General features: G+C 39.5%; 1 long non-coding RNA gene across 1 annotated transcript in view; it reads left to right on the top strand.

Annotated features, from left to right (window-relative positions):
- Positions 1 to 11,728, top strand: part of LOC110320489 — a 152,364-nt gene extending 140,636 nt beyond the window's left edge. Inside the window, exons 4-6 of the long non-coding RNA XR_002380459.1 lie at positions 5,189 to 5,546; positions 7,454 to 7,500; positions 11,017 to 11,728. This is a non-coding gene — a long non-coding RNA (uncharacterized LOC110320489). The remainder of the gene's footprint in view (positions 1 to 5,188; positions 5,547 to 7,453; positions 7,501 to 11,016) is intronic.
- The last annotated feature ends 3,984 nt before the right edge of the window (positions 11,729 to 15,712 follow it).

The raw sequence follows: 15,712 nt of genomic DNA, 5'->3' as shown, positions 1-15,712 counted from the left end.
CTCCTCCTCTTTCTTCTTCTTCTTCTTCTTCTTCTTCTTCTTCTTCTTCTTCTTCTTCTTCTTCTTCTTCTTCTTCTTCTTCTTCTTCTTCTTCTGTCAGTTCATCCTTCACTGCTTCTCTCAGTCATTCAGACAGATGTTCTAGAATGTCACCATTTCTTTTGGAAGCTCTTTTTAAACCCAAATATGTCTTAAATATGACAACATACTTAGTAGTAGTAGTAGAAGAGTCAAGTGGATTAAGAATGATGTGGAATGAATCACTTTATACTTCTGAAGAGAAACCATCTATACTTAGAGAAACAGTACTCCTCTCATCTATTATAGTGGATGGGCATTTCCTTCATCTTCTGAAAGATCAGCCCTTAGATCTGACTCTGCATTGTGGTCATTTTTTTTTTTTTTGAGACATGGTTTCTCTGTATAGCCCTGGCTGTGCTGGAACTCACTCTGTAGACTAGGCTGGCCTCAAACTCAGAAATCTTTCTGCCTTCTGTCTCCCAAGTGTTGGGATTAAAGGCATGCACCACCACTGCCCGGCTGTGGTCATTCTTTTAGTCACCTGGTTCTCCTTGGTAGGATATTGCCTTCTTAGGGGCAGAAACCATGTACTATATCTTATAGTTTTTGCTTGTATCATGATGCTTGGCACATAGTTGATAATGAATGTCTATTGGATTGAACTGAAACAACACTGATGCTTTTTCAAATCATAGTTGGTCACATTAATAACAACCTAAAATCAATCCTGTCTAATTTTCTCTTAGTTTATAGAAACTACTAAAACAATAAAACAGATGATTATTTATTTTAAAATATTTCAAATCAAAATCAGTTAAACCCCAAATTAAAAATTTCAGTTTAAATACTTTTACAAATATCATGTCATAAATATTGTCTCAAAATAAATTTATCATAGAATATTGTAAATATATCTAATACTAAAATCAGAAATAGGATCTATTGGTAGTAGATATAATTCCCATAATGAAGTTTGAAAAATATCATTTTAACTTCCATTTCTTTTATTTGGATTATTAAACAACTTGGCATACATAATAGGCGATTGAGGTTTTACATTATTTGGATATTAGGAAAAGAGATATTGTTTTCTATTTGAGGACATTGAGTAATTTTCAATTGGGTGTTAATAGATGAAGAGACTGACATCTGCTCATGCTTTTCAATAGTTATTTTAGGAAGATTAGTGAAGGGAATTAATTAAAAAGGAATAATTACACTTTAATATGCAGATTGAGGAGCAGAAGCATACTCTGAGGAATTAGAACTGAGTCCTTTATCAAATATTTATCAGGCACCTCAATCAAATATTGCTACCATCTAGGTCCTTGAAGCCTGGTTTGTAGACTGGGCCTTTAAGTTGAGGAAACATCTTTTCAAAAAGTTCTAAAAAAGATGAACCTCAAAATGAATGGGTTTGGTTCCCATGACTTTGCTTCCTGAGGCTTTTTGGCATGATTCAAAGTTTCATTCCTTTCTACTTCTGAACTCCAGAAACTCAAAGAAATTAGGAGATAACACATGGCCACACATAAAGGAGGCACTGTTACATAGCATTCCTCAAAGATGGAAACCAACCTGTCTTACAATTAACATAAACATGAGAGGCTACTTAAATAACTCCTCCCTAAACAGAAAGTGTGTTCCAAGGTGACTATTGCATTTCCAGTGAGAACTGGCTGGCATCACCCCTGCTAAAATAAATCAATCTAAGTAAGTGGTATAACATAAAAAGTACTTTCTGTCTCTCTGGGCATCTACATAATATGAAAAACAAAGTAGATACTACTCAGTGTCTTGATTGGTGCCTGGCACATGAAGTATATATTAAATGCACATGTGTACATGAAACACCACCCTTGTCCCCAACATACTACTTTCTCAGTCACTTTGAGAAGTACATGGCCCTGCTTCTGAGAGAGAATATGAATCAGGCCCTTCGTTACTCAGCATAGGCAGCTGGCCTCACCGCCTGCACATCTGGCATGTAAAGCATATGAATCTTCCTTTAATCAATAATTCAGAATAAAAGCATTTCTGACTCTCATCAGAAAATCCAACCAGGAGCTGATTGCAATGGAGCTTCTGCCAAATGTTCTCTGGGGTAGTTGATGCTCCAGAGAAACCGACTAATGGATATGTTATCTATATATGTTCTTCTCTAAGCCTTTTCTTTGAATTTAGAGGCCATTAAAATTGTATCTGGAGTATATTATTTTCTAATTTTGCATAAAATAATTTTCTAATTTGAAATGTTCTATTCCTTTATCTACTTTTTAGACAACCCATATTAAAACTATCTACTTAGCCTGGTACTATAGATTTACAGTAAATATTTGAATACTGGAAGAATAAATATTTAAATATATTTCTGAGTTTTCTCCTCCAATAAAGGCAAACATGAAACTAGCATCTATTAAGTTTTCCTTTATATTCTTTTATTTTCTCTTGGAACACTTTCTTCCCTTCAGCCTCCACGTCTTAGCTGGATATCACCTCTTCCTGTCAAGCCATAGCACCTTCTTTCTTTCCCAGACATGATTCTAAGTGTTTGCCACCCTGGTCCCAGTACAGTTAATGGCCAAACACCTACTTTTGTAATTGTTTGCACTCATCTATCCTTGCTTGCTAGACTTTGAGCCATTTCAGGACATGCCTGTTCCTTCTTCATCTTTGTAGCTGCAGCATATGGCACATGGCCTTGCCTGAAGTAGGTTAATAAATGTTTGAATGTCAAGAGAAAGAATAAAGCAATTCAGTCTTGCTTATATAACCTGCTGAACATTTCTCCCCTGAATTCTGTAAGAGGAAAACTTACTTTCAACACATTTTACTGGGTTCCTGCATTATGCAAGTTTTTTTTAATATAGATCATGGGATATTATAATGGTCCATCAGGTGAAGAAGAACTACACAGCATGCCTATAAGCATATTCAAAGTAATCTAGATTCAGTACTTAAATACCAGCATAAAGAAGGTGACTAAGAGAGTGGGGGAGATGGAGATGACTAATTTCATCATGGAGTTCAAAGATATTTGTAGCTTGAGGTTGACTATAAATGAGTAGAATTTTAGCAGACAGGCATGGATATGGGAAACTTATGTCATGTAGCGGGAATAGTTGTCATTAGTGTATCAATTCAATCCATAAGATTTAATGGAGGACTGAGGTTTCTAGTATGCAGACACTTTGTTCATCTTTGTATTCATGAAGACTTAGTATGATCCTGGTGTATGATAACTTTTCACTCCATTCTTATTGTGAGATAGTTTATGAATAGTGAGGTAAACAAGACAGGAAAAGATAGTTTAAACCAAAGTGGGAAGGATCCAATTCTACGTGTGCAGGTAGTCACTGAGGGTTCGTGACTTTGGGGAGGATACAGTCACACCTGGTTAGAAGTGAAGGCTAGATTATGGGAGAAGAGTTAGGAAGCACTGTATACCCTTTCTGTGTCTCCAGGACATTTGCTTGTGTTCTTAAACCTAACAGAAGAAGTTAGAGCATCTCTAGGAATTTCAATGACCTTCCTGTAGAGGAAAAAATGCACATGCTCGTGCACACAAAATTTCGTAAGTCTTAAGTTGAACTTAAATAAGTTGGACTGCAGAAGTCATCAAGCCCCACCTAATCAATGGGGACTTCACCTTAACCCTTTATTGTCTCATTATTAAAAATAGGTTCAAAGCAATGAAGCTTTAAACTTTGAAGCTTTCTACATATTCTAGAAATGTTTACAACATAAAAGAGTAAGGGATAACAAAATGACTTAGTGGGTAAAAGTTCTTGATGGCCAAATCTGACATCATGAGTTTGACCCTTGGATCCATCAATGAAGAAGAAAAGCAACTCCTGGAGATTGTCCTTTGGCTTCCATATGAATGTATCCATACTCACACATATCTATCATACACATACAATAATTAAAAGCACAACAATTTAAAAACTAGAGAGAAAGAACACTATAAGAACTTTAAACTTCCTTTAAAGAAAACATTGCCCATAGATTAAAATGTTTAAAAAGGGATAAAATGAATTAATACATGCTCATATAAATCCATAATATAGCTAAAATTGACAAGTTTAAAAGAAGCAAAGAAATTTCACTGAGAACAGAATTCAAAGATAGCCGGGCAGTGGTGGCACATCCCTTTAATCCCAGCACTTGGGAGGTAGAAGCAGACGGATTTCTGAGTTTGAGGCCAGCCTGGTCTACAAAGTGAGTTCCAGGACAGCCAGGGCTACACAGAGAAACCCTGTCTCGAAAAACAAACAAACAAAAAAACACAACAGAATTCAAAGATATGATTAAGAAAAAGATGCTTACAGTGGAAGATTCCAATACCAGCTAATAGAAACTATGGAAGGGGGGGCATAAGAAGTAGATGAAAATTGAATTATCAAAGAAATATTTGATAAAGTTTTCCACATATGTGTGTATATAAGATGCACATTTGTGCGAGGTACGGTGGGTCATGTCTTTAATCCCAGTACTCTGGAGGCAGAGGCAGGATACCTCTGAGTTCTAGGCTTGCCTGGTCTACAGAGCAAGTTCCAGAACAGCCAAGGCTACACAGAGAATCTGTCACAAACAAACAAACAAACAAACGATGAGCCTTTGTGCATATATGTGCACTTGCTCTTAGGTTAGTGCATGTGTGCATACAAGTGTACTTGGTACATATGGGCGTTGGGTCTCAAAATTGATGTTAGTTGTCTTCCTCAGTTAAGCCCAGAACTCCCTGATTGGGCTACTTGTATAGTTTCAGGATCCCATCTCTGCTAGATTTACAAGGGGGCCAGCATGTCCAACTAACTTCTTATGTCATTTCTGGGGATCTGAACTTTGGTCTTCATGCTTACACTGCAACTGCTTTGCCTGCTCAGCTATCTCCCCATTCCTGATAGCCTTTTGAAAAACCCAAACCATGTGTGTGTGTGTGTGTGTGTGTGTGTGTGTGTGTGTGTGTGTGTGTGTATGTATGTATGTATATGTGTATATATATGTGTGTGTATTCATATATATCAATAACACTTGAGTATTGCAGTGTGTAGCTCTAGAGGGGTACAATTCTAATTCCAGGCCACTATCTCTGACTTACAGTGGTTCAATCATGTAACAGTGATACTTATTTAAATAAAAACTGTACTTTGATCTTTTCTAGGTCCACTGATAGGACAATTTCTTGAGATGCTGGGCAGCAGCCACGAGTTGAAGCTCCCCATCTTTCTCCATCATAGGTGATGGGTACTCAGACATGTACCATAGTACATGACACCAATATTTTTGAATATTTTGTCTTCTGTTTTCACATACCACCATGTCTAAAAATTATTCAACTGTGCATATACATGAGATATTCACCACTTTGTTGTGGAAGTGACTGACTCTGTGTTAGATGATTTCATCCAAATACAGGCTAGTTCAGGTATTCTGAAGTTTATCTTCTTAAGTGCCTTAAAGGTACTCTGGCTGAAGATGTTTTCAAGCTTCAATGGATTAACTTGGATTCAACCTTGCATGTAAGTCAATGAACAACTGTGCTTCATGCTTCTTAAAATTGAGGTTTGTATTAATTTTCAGGCTTATGGAGTATCTTTGACTCTTAGGGACAAGACCGGGGCTGGGACAGATTACTGTGAAATGGAATTTGTTCTATAGACTTTTCAAAACATGCTTTCATTGTTTGCCTCTTACAAGTATGTGTTTGATATTCATTAGAGATCTAAAATTAAAAGTAGAGAGGATTTGAGATGCACATTTGAGACAGAGTCGTTAAGATTTGGTAACCTATGAGAGACAGATAAAAAAGGAGAAAGCAGAGAATATTCTGCTAAGTAAAGAAGAAACGAAACGAAACCAAACCACTACTAAGACAATGACAAATCCCCTAAACAGAAGAAATTAGTGCCATAGAAGTAAAAAAATAAAACATGACACAATTTCCAGAGCACATGGTGGACAATAGTGCCACTTGCTGGTAAGTGGGGAATTATACAAGCCTTGGGTTTCAGAGCCACAGTTCCTAATGGCTGCTTTCTCACCAAAAGGATGAGAATAGCTTTTGCTGCTGTTTTTATAAAACACAGTAACATCCTTGATGGAGTAAGATGCCATTTTCAATATTATATATTAGAAATATTCTCATGAAATTAATGAGTATTGTCCAAAGAAAAGGATATACTGGGCTGGTGAGATGGCTCAGTGGGTAAGAGCACCCGACTGTTCTTCCGAAGGTCCGGAGTTCAAATCCCAGCAACCATATGGTGGCTCACAACCATCCGTAACAAGATCTGACACCCTCTTCTGGAGTGTCTGAAGACAACTACAGTGTACTTACATATAATAAATAAATAAATCTAAAAAAAAAAAAAGAAAAGGATATACTATTGAAAATAACTTTTGTTTTCAAAATTATAAGTTATTTCCATGGTCCTGGGAAAGATAACTTTTCTTTTAAATTTGAAGAAGGTCAGGTGACACTTTCTTGACAGAGAGATGGATCTTGGATTTTAGGATCTGTTTTTGGAGAATCCCAGGCAAATTCTCTAGCCTAGAAGGGTAGCCACATGAGACTATAATAGTCAGATTAGCTTTCTTCCAGCTGCCAGACTCAAGCTGTACCATAAGGCTCTCCCCCTGGAGTAGATGGACAGTGGAGGCCTGGAAGTGATGTTCCTCACCTAGTCCAGGAGGACTTCCTAGCAACCACAAATCACATCCCGTGTCTCAACCCAAGAAGAAACAGAGATGACTGGAAGGAGAAGCAGTCTGGATGGAATGTGGTTCAATTTTATTACCATCTGTCTGTCTTTAACTCTAGTTTAATAAAGGAGGCCTCCCACAGAGATCTATCTCTGATAGATCATGGGCCTGTGGAGGAACCCCCTAGTGACTCCTGCCTGGCATCTTCAGTCCCAAAGGAATGCCTCGACCTTTACTACCCTTTGGTTTCATGGAATTTACTATTAGTGATAAGTCAGACAGCAGCTCAATAGATGTTGTGTGACAGGAGTAGAGTTCTGAGAAGCATACCCTTACACAATTTTGTACTTAAGTGACTATCACAGACACCTAGACAGTTAGCCCATTGCATACCTAGCCCTTCAGGCATCTGCTTCATAATGGAGAGGCCTCATGCAGGCTACAGATTTCTTCGGGAAAGCAACTTATCTAGAGTGTCCCAGAACTCTCAGCTGTTTTCACATCGACTCAGAGAATAAATAATGAGTCGAGGATTACTTAATCCTCCAGATGGCAGAAGTCAGGCCCACCCTTTCTCTCGACATTGAAAGCAAACTCTGCCATTGTCATTGATGGCCTCAGTGCTGATGTAGCTCAGTGCCTGATCTTCAACTCAGGTCATCAGAAGTTATTTCACATACCATATGGGCTCTTCTTGAAACCGTTTTTGTTTCCTTGCCTTCAGTGACTTCACAGCTTCTGACATCTAGCAATTCTTCTTCAAGATCACAGGTAAATGGGACATGCCTGACAAGAGAGAAATAACCATCATTGATTTTGTGCTTTGTGGTCCCTGATCATTTCTAATTCTGTTTCTAGGCCAATAACTCACCATTACTGACAACATTAACAGTAGATCCTGTTCATTTAGAGGCCAGAGTGAACCAAGCACATGATTATGTCAAACATACAAGAAAGAGATGCTGAAGCTGTGATGAGTGAGCACTTCTCTTTCTATTAATAGGAGTATAGTCTAAGACTAAAAAAAAGTACAGTAGAAGAAATACAACTCAATAGCAGTCATTTATTATAATTGTTAAGGATTATATCCACTATATAATTATATGAGGCTGGTGGCACAGTAACACAAATTACACATCCAGCAACACCTTAAATAAACAGGTGACTAATGCATTACCTTATAGTATGATGTCACTATGAATATGACATCACTACAGGAATATTTTAGTTTAAGTATAATATGGGCCCCGACATGTGACCTATCATTGATTTAAATGTTGTAATGTGATGCATGATTGTATTGTATTTGTTGACTTTCCTGCTGAGATGGGAAGGTGTCCTAGGACTTGGAAGTCCAGGAACCACACAGCTCAGAGATGGGAAGGTATCCCAGTGGAAGGGCATCCTGAGACACAGGAGCCCAAGAACCATATAGCTCTGAGGAAGCCTCCTCAGCAGAAGTGTTGTAGCTCCTAGGGGCGGGTATCCCCAGCTGAGCTGAGAAGCTCAGAAGTCTCAGCCTTGCTCTGCCTTTCCCATTCTTCCCTTCTTATCTTCATTGCTTCCTGTCTTCTTCTGATGTGTCGCACCAGGCAGCAAATCTCATAAAAGAGATTTATTGTAGGGTCCAGGGTATGGAGGGCAAATCCAGGAGTGGCTCCTGGGAGGGAGCAGACAGCTTTAGGGAACTGGAAAGTGCTTATACAGGGAATCTTGGGGATGGAGCTTTCTAGGGTGATTTCCAGGGCGAGGATTGGTAGAATTTTTTAAGTCCTGAGCTTGGAGGAGCTCAGGGATTGGTGGGTTTTCCTATTCAGGGATTGGTGGCTTCTGCTTGGACTTTTCTGAAGGTCTGGAGATGACCTTTGTGACAGTTATAGAGGCTGGAAAAGCCTTTATGACAGTTAAGGATGTCACAGGAGGAGACTGGCTGCTGGAGTTCTTCAGGTGGAGGCCTGGCCACTTTCCTGCCTTGAGGTTTTACAATGTTTACGAAGGGAGTTTACAGCAGGGAAATCCTTCCCTGTCTCTTGAGTGGCATTAACACTCAACAGTAATACATGTTCTTCTCTCAACATTCCACTTAGAAATTCATGATCTTTTCTTCTTTGGACCATCATAGCCTCTAACTTTTATTTAGAGTCTAGATGAACAGGATCCATTAATGTCAATAAGAGCCACATTGAGACATTGGTTCTCTTTCCCGTTTTTGTTCCAGTGCAGGTACCAAGGCAGAGATGTGAAAACTACAAAGGAAGAAATCAGTGAGACAGTTAGGGATGCTGTACTGCAAACATCTCGACAGGCTTGATGTGGCTTATGCCTTTAATTCCAGCACTTGAGACAGAGGCACATGGATCCCTGTAAGTTCAAAGCCAGACTGATCTACACACAGAGAGTGAGAGTTCCAAGATGGCCATCTCTAAATAGAATTTGTAACAGGAAAAAGTAAACTTGCTGTCTTCAGTGTTTCTGGGCACTTTTAAAATTTTATTTCTTCTCCTCCTCCTCCTTTTTCTTCTTCTCATTCTCCTCCTCCTCCTCCTCCTCTTCCTCCTCCTCCTCCTCCTCCTCCTCCTCTTCCTCCTCCTCCTCCTATTCTTCTCCATCTCCTTCTCCCCCTTCTCTTCCTTCTCATCTTCCATGAATTGCTCCAGTTTTCCTGGCGAATTTCTGCTCTTTATTCCTAATTTTGATTAGCTGACACTGTCCATGAGAAGCATTCTTTCAATCAGTTAGACAGTAAGCCTGGGGACAAGATTATAATCCTCATGTATACATAGGAAGAAGGCATTTTTGAATCAGCTCAAATGTGCATCAAAGGAAGAACTATGGAGTAGCCACAGCTCCCCACACTTCAGGAGAAGCATTTTGGGGGTCACTAATTGGCTGGTCAAGGACTCAGTGTCATTGATCACACTGTCAACAAGTAATCAGAGGAAAAAAAAGAAATAAAGAAAGGGGCACTCAGTCCCAATAGGATACTGCGTCACTCCTACTATTTGGCTATTGACACTTGTGAATTTTGAATGCTCTGAGATGAAGACATGTAGACTCCATCCACCTTCTGGGTACTATAAATAATTCTGCTATGAGCATGCAAATACAAGTGTCAGCTTGAGCCTCTGAATTCTGGTTATTCTGGGTATACATTCAGAAATAGATGGATCATATGGTAATTCTATTTTTATTTTTTAAGGATATGCTGTTCTGTTTTCTATAGCATTTATACCATTTTACATCCTCATCAACAGAGGAAATGTGCTCCAATTTCTTCACACCCTCACTGACATGTTTTTCCCTCTTTTCATTTTTCCCCAACCCCTTTAGATTTTTTTTTCTATTGGAAAGGTCTTGCTAAGAAAGCCCAGACCAGTCTCAAACTTATGATCTTCCTGCCTCTGTCTCCCAAAGTCTGGGATTAGAGAACTGTAATTCCCATGAGATTTTCTAAGGGTGACACAAACTAAACTCTGTCCCTGAAGCAAGAGAAAACAAGTGTGCCTCATAGGCCCCTGGCAGGTTTCATTTCCTGAGGTTGGCTCAATAGCCTCCAGTAAAAGAAAAGTGCTCTTTGTGACTCCAGATTCGAAGAGGGTAAGGGTGGTTGCTGCAGTGAGTAGGGAGGGGGCCCTAGTCACGAGAAGTCTTCATCTAGGAGTCCTCTATTCTCCTAGATTGTCCTCTGTGACCTGCTGTGTATACGCAAACAGGGGTCACAGAAATCACTCAAAATTACTGTTCACTCTCCTCCTTTGGAAGTTCCACTCAGAGGGTCTGACATGCACTCCAGAATGCAAAGTCTATTCGTCGAAGTCTTCTTCTCAGGGCCTTGGTAGGTAAACATAGAATGAGATAGCTACACTTAAGAAACACAAGACAAGACAATATCTGTTGTTGTACTCCCTGGACCACCTGCTTCCTGACCATACTCACCCTTGGGGGTTGGGGATGAGTTGAGGTATGGGATGAAGTGGGGGTTTGGGATGAGGTGTGGGTATAGGGGATGAGGTGGCATAGAATCAACAGCTCAGACTCTGGGAGGAGGTGAGAATGCTGCAGCAACCCTTTCTATGCTCCATCCACATCCCATTGGTCCTAAGCAAGTGTTTCTTCCAAGTGGCAGCTTTTGGTTGGCTATCATTGTCTGTGTCACCAGTCTGGGCTCTCAGGCAGGCTTCAGTTTGGCTCTCCTATGGAAGTTGCCTCCATGTTTATGCCAAAAAGGTCATCATCTTGTCACTGAGGCCTGCAGTTCCTCTTACATTTCTTCTCTTTTGTTTTTAGATTTTTGACAGTCTAGTGGGAGCCAGAATGCCACTGCCTCAACATTGTTGACCCTACCTTAGAGAATTCAAAGTATACTGAACTGTGCATGTCTAAGGTTGTCCTGTCTTCCAGGATTTTACCCATCATTGACTACCATTCCTCAAAGAGACATCACTGGAAGGGGTGTTGAGAAACAACCTACATGGTGGTCTCATGGATCTCTGCTACCCAGGCTTTGATCACTTCCTTAGAGGTGCCATGATTGGTATTCTCAAGAGCCATCAGCACCTGGAGGGTCACCTTATTTATGGAGCTCTGCCTGGAAATATGCTGGACAAGACACTTAAGCAAAAATAATTATTAGGATAACAATTCCTCCCATCATATAGCATGAGTGGATATCCATGAGGGATCAAACAGCCTCTTACTATTGTCCCATACTTACCCTGAAAACCTGGCATCCAGTAATACTCTGGTCACATTGAGGTTGGCTATGTTCTCCCTTAACAGCACAGAATAGTTAAGGAATTTGTCTGACCAGGTACCTTCAAGGTATTGGACCAACTGTTGTCAAGCTTCAGTGCTGTTATGTACCTGATAGGGGTTAGGGAGACTGAGTGAAACTGGGTGTTGCAGGCCAATAGAGATATTTCCATAACATTGGCCAACTTTTCTGTCAGTAAGTCAATCTGTTGTAACATGTAAATGGCTTAATAGAGATATTGACTTAACACCTCCTGTACCTGTAGCTCCTAGCCTGACATAGAAATTACTACTTTGACAATATCCACCATTGTGTCTGTCTGGGTTAAGGCAATGGCAGCTGTTGTCGCCCCAGAAAAGTCTGCAATGATGGCTGCAATGATGACAGTCATAATACCATCGAGAGGTTATTGTATCCTTCCATCTGACCAACGAGAGGGGGTTTCCCTCAGCAAAAATGCCCAATGTTTGTAAACAGGGAGAGAAAGTTCACATGAAACATGATGTCCAGCAATGCAAGGTGCAGATCTCTTCTGGATTTTGAGGAGGTGAATGAAGTGCTTCCTTCAACTTGCTCTGCATGCAGACAGACTTTGAGCTAGAGATCTACCTGCCTCTGTAAAAACAATTAGCTTAGTTGGGTGGAATCCCACCCTGATCCCACCCTGAGATCACCACTCTCTCACTTCCTAGTGACACTTTATTACTTAAACCATAAACCTTTTTTTGTTTTTTGTTTAAACTATTCCTTTCCCTTTACTCACTCATTAGTGCTGTCTTTCAGGTCTGTGAAACCACTCATAATTTATATATCCTTATATTTTACATAATTGAAAAAACATGTTTATAGTCCTGAATCTCATGTTTTCAGAGTTTTCTTCACAGCCTTATGGGCTGTCCTGAAGGTCACACCATTACCATTTTGCTGAGGATAATTAGACATACCCTTGCCTCCCAGAATTGTGCTATGTCTGATAATTATGGGGTCATTAACCTTGGCAGAGGGAACATTTCCTGATAACCTTGGCAAGGAGAACATTCCTCAAAGGAAGTACATGAAGAAAAAGATATACATTAGTATACAAACAAGCCTTATGGATACAGAAACCATCTACATTTGAGGAGACTCATGCCCCGTTGACTCTGCTTCAGGGGTGGGAACTGTGTCACACCATCTCTTTTGTGGCCATGCCTGACCAAACAGATGTGTGATTTAAGCTTCAGCAATGTTTCTTTTACAAAAATGGGTGCCCTTGTGTTTGAAGCATAAATATTCAGAATTGAGATATCACCGTGGTATATTTTTCCTTTGATGAGTATGAAGTTTCTTCTCTGTTTCTTTTGATTAATTTTGGTTGAAAGTCTATTTTATTAGATATTAGAGTGGCTATTCCAGATTGCTTCTTGGGTCCATTGGCTTGGAAAACTTTTTCCAGCCCTTTACTCTGAGGCGATATCTATCTTTATTGCTATTTCTTTCTTTCTCTTTTTTTTTATTGGATATTTTCATTATTTACATTTCAAATGTTATCCCCTTTCTGGGTCTCCCCTGCCCCCAGAAACTCCCTATCCCATCCTCCCTCCCCCCTGCTTCTATGAGGATGTTCCTCCACCCACTCACCCACTCCCACCTCCCTGCCCTCAGTTCCCCACACTGGGGCATCTATTGAGCCTTCATAGGACCAAGGACCTCTCCTCCCATTGATACATGACAAGCATCCTCTACAACCAACGCACACACACACACACACACACACACACACACACACACACACAAGAGCTCCCAGGGACTAAGCAATCAACAATGGAGTACACATGGCTCTAGCTGCACACATTGTAGCTTCTGGCTATTATAAATATGGCTGCTGTGAACATAGTGGAGCATATGTCCTTATTACAAGTTGGAGCAGGTATGCCCAGGAGAGGTATTGCTGGATCTTCCAGTAGTACTATGTCTAATTTTCTGAGGAATAGCCAAACTGATTTCCAGAGTGGTTGGACCAGTTTGCAATCCCACCAGCAATGGAGGAGTGCTCCTCTTTCTCCACATCCTCACCAGCATCTGCTGCCACCTAGGGTTTTGATCTTAGCCATTCTGACTGGTGTGAGGTGGAATCTCAGGGTCATTTTCATTTGCACTTTGATGATTAGGGATGTTGAACATTTTTTCAGATGCTTCTCAGCCAATTGGTATTCCTCAGTTGAAATTCTCTGTTTAGCTCTGCACCCCATTTTTTGAATAGGGTTATTTGGTTTTCTGGAGTCTTACTTCTTGGGTTCTTTGTATATATTGGATATTAGACCTCTATCAGTTATAGGATTGGTAAAGATTTTTTCCCAATCTGTTGGTTGCTGTTTTGTCTTATTGAGAGTGTCCTTTGCCTTACAGAAGCTTTGCAATTTTATGAGGTCCCATTTGTCAATTCTCGATCTTACAGTACAAGCCTTACAGTTCTATTCAGGAATTTCCCCCCTGTGCCCATATTTTTGAGGCTTTTCCCCACTTTCTTCTCTATAAGTTTCAGTGTCTCTGGAGTTTATTTGGAGTTCCTTTAACCACTTAGACTTGAGCTTTGTACAAGGATATAAGAATAGATCAATTTGCATTCTTCTACATGTTAACAGCCAGTTGAGCAAGCACCATTTGTTGCAAATGCTGTCTTTTTTCAACTGGATGGTTTTAGCTCCTTTGTCAAAGATTAAATGACCATAGGTGTATGGGTTCATTTCTGGGTCTTCAATTCTATTCCATTAATCTACTTGTCTGTCCCTGTACCAGTACCATGCAGTTTTTTTTGTTTGTTTTGTTTTGTTTTTACCATAATTGCTCTGTAGTACAGCTGGAGGTCATGCATGGTATTTCCCCAGAGGTTTTTTTATTGTTGAGAATAGTTTTTGCTATCCTAGGTTTTTTGTTGTTCCAGATGAATTTGCAAATTGCCCTTTTGAACTCTGTGAAGAATTAAGTTGGAATTTTGATGGGNATTGCATTGAATCTGTAGATTGTTTTCGGCAAGATAGCCATTTTTACTATATTAATCCTGCCAATTCATGAGTATGGGAGATCTTTAAATCTTCTGAGATCTTCTTTGATAACTTTCTTCAGAGACTTGAAGTTTTTATCATACAGATCTTTCACTTGCTTAGTTAGAGTCATACCATAGTATTTTATATTATTTGTGACTATTGTGAAGGGCGTTGTTTCTCTAATTTTTTTCTCAGCCTGTTTATCCTTTGTGTAGAGAAAGGCCACTGATATGTTTGAGTTAATTTTTATATCCAGTTACTTCACTGGTTGTTCATCAAGTACTATATTGAATAGGTAGGGAGTGAGTGGGCAGCCTTGTCTAGTCCCTGATTTTAGTGGGATTGCTTCAAGTTTCTCTTCATTTAGTTTGATGTTGGCTATTGGTTTGCTATATATTGCTTTTATTATGTTTAGGTATGGGCCTTGAATTCCTGATCTTTCCAAGAGTTTTATAATGAATGGTTGTTGGATTTTGTCAAATGCTTTCTCAGTGTCTAATGAGATGATCATGTGGTTTTTGTCTTTGAGTTTGTTTATAGAGTGGATTACATTGATGGATTTCTGTATATTGAACCATGCCTATATCTCTGGAATGAAGCCTACTTGGTCATGATGGATGATCGTTTTGATGTATTGGATTTGGTTTGCGAGGATTTTATTGAGTATTTTTGCATTGATATTCATAAGGGAATTTGGTCTGAATTTCTCTTTCTTTGTTGGATCTTTGTGTGATATAGGTATCAGAGTAATTGTGGCTTCATAGAATGAATTGGGTAGAGTACCTTCTGTTTCAATTTTGTTGAGTAGTTTGAGGAGAGTTCAATTAGGTCTTCTTTGAAGGTCTGATAGACCTCTGCACTAAACCCATCTGGTCCTGGGCTTTTTTTTTTTGATTGGGAGACTATTGATGACTGCTTCTATTTCTTTAGAGGAAATAGGACTGTTTAGATCGTTAATATGATCCTGATTAAACTTTGGTACCTGGTATCTGTCTAGGAATTTGTCCATTTCATCCAGGTTTTCCAGTTTTGTTGAGTAAACCTTTTATAGTAGGATCTGATGATGTTTTGGATTTCCTCAGGATCTGTTGTTATGTTTCCTTTTTCATTTCTAATTTTGTTAATTAGAACTGTCCCTGTGCCCTCTAGTTACTCTGGCTAAGGGTTTATCTATCTTGTTGATTTTCTCAAAGAACCAGCTCCT

Source organism: Mus pahari, chromosome 4 (genome assembly GCF_900095145.1).
Source record: "Mus pahari chromosome 4, PAHARI_EIJ_v1.1, whole genome shotgun sequence".
Taxonomy (NCBI): Eukaryota; Metazoa; Chordata; class Mammalia; order Rodentia; family Muridae; genus Mus; species Mus pahari.
This window is presented reverse-complemented; position numbering and strand designations above follow the sequence as displayed.